Here is a 2,220-nt window from a genome sequence, read left to right on the forward strand (position 1 = left end):
TCTTCTCCTTTTTATATTTTTCTTCTCTACCCGAGAGCTTCCTCCCCTTTTCTCTTTTTTATTTCTTTTTTCTCTTGTTCGTGATCATGGAAAAGGGATCCTAAATTCAACATGGTATCAGAGAAACATATTTATTATCCCTCGACAAAGGAATGCTCTAGAGAAGTGATGATCAACACCAGTCAAAGAAGGCTCTTGTATGAAGGAAGAACACTAGCTGAGAGATAAGTGTTCAAAAATATTTTTTTTATGCTACTGGTTCTCGAATTTAGATGATGATTCAAGGATAAATATTTGAATGCTTTCATCTTATTATGTTATGAATATGCATGCCCCTCTATCTAGAAGGAGCTATCAAAACAGTTTTATCGGTTTGGAAATTTTGTTTGCTGAGACCAGTCCATACTCAGATTATTGATTTTTTTTTTTGTGGGATAAGATTTCCCTGATATAGAAGATTTCTATTGAGCCTCTTATGAGTGGTTTTTTGGAAAAATTTTTTTTAGCATTGATACTATATTTACATATACCAAGTTGATTGAAAAAGTGCTACTTGGTGATATTATTTGAAGATTTTGAAGAGCCTATCATGGCTGATGATAATATGAATATCAAAGGTGATATACTGAGAATCACCACCATACCCTTACATGGGGTATCAAATTTTTTGAGTTAGTCCACCTCGGTTAGGAGGTTTCTCAAAACCAAAGACCTACTTGGTCACCTCACTACTCGAGGACCACCTGTTGATGAAGATGAAGTTTTTTTATGTGAAATGGCTGAAGAATGATACTTTGATAATTGGTTGGCTAATAAATAGCATGGAAGAACATGTTTATAGTAATGTTATTCATCTTGACACTGCTAAACAAATTTGGGAGACATGTACTAAATTATATTCATGCGCTGATACACTGCATAGACCCTATGATATTCTCCGGAGAATGTTGAATACTAAACAAGGAAAAAATATTCATGAGTACATGGCACGATTTAGAGGCTTTCTTCAAGAGTGGAAGTTAGCTCAGCCCTCCACCAATCGTATTTCTATCCAAGATAAACAAAAGGACGCATTAATTACTGCAATTTGTCTTGCAAATGTTAAACCTCAATTTGAGATTGCCAAGAGTCAACTATTAAGTGCTTCTCATGTCCCAAAGTTTGATGATGTGTGTGCAACATTACTTCATATTCCTGACACTTCTTCCTCCACTACTGATGTGTCATCCACTATATATTCTGATCATAGAGGATCATCCTCTAACCGCGGCCGAGGCCGAGGAAGAGGGTATAGAGGGGGCAGAGGAAGAGGTGGAAGGTATAGTGCTGGCAAAATAGATGATATTAAATGTACTCATTGTAAATTTCCTGGCCATACTATAGATCAATGTCGTTACAGGGCATGCACTTACTGTGGCAAATATGACCACTATAAAGAAATATGCTATAAGGCTAATGACAAGTCAGAATCGACAAGGGCTAATCAAGCCCTTATTACTAATACACAAGAAGACCATCCCACTGCACAGAAGATTATTATTGATGAGGAGTATGAACTATTTCAGAAAATGAAGGCCATGCTAGGGTCTTCTCCTAGTCCCTCTGCAACTATTGCTGCCATTATTGCTTCAGGTATGCTATCCACCTCATCTTCATCCTGGATAATTGATTCAGGAGCCTCCAAGTATCTCACAGGTAACAAAACTTTATAATATTCTTTATCACTGAGTCTTTCACACAAGTTTGTTTCCATAACTAATGGTTGTCAGACCAAAGTCCAAGAAAAATGTTCCACTTCTATCACCCCATCACCTCCACTCACTAATATTCTTTTTGTTCCTTCTTTTCCTTTAAACTTACTCTCTATGAGTTAGCTTACAAAATATTTTAACTACTCGGTTACCTTCTCACCTACTTCATATGTTTTTTAGGATCTAATAACGAAGCAGGTTGTTGGAAGATAAGCTCAAACCCACACGACCAAGGAAGGCCCACATATCTAAGATTATTATAAGATAGGCCACATGACCAAGGAAGGTCCACAAGATCAGCCCAAGCCCATAAGAAGTATGACCCACAATGATTACCATGATCTGGCATCCTTATCACATCAGTTGGAAGATCAAGAAGGACTCACAACAGTATCTTTATCTTAGGGTCACGACCAAGAAGAGTTTTAGTTTGAGTTATGTTTGTCTTTTATCTATATTGAATTATGTA

Source organism: Aristolochia californica, unplaced genomic scaffold (assembly GCF_029961685.1).
Source record: "Aristolochia californica isolate CCGP_79_NKW_82.1479 unplaced genomic scaffold, dmAriCali1.0.hap1 SCAF_7, whole genome shotgun sequence".
In the NCBI taxonomy this organism is placed as follows: Eukaryota; Viridiplantae; Streptophyta; class Magnoliopsida; order Piperales; family Aristolochiaceae; genus Aristolochia; species Aristolochia californica.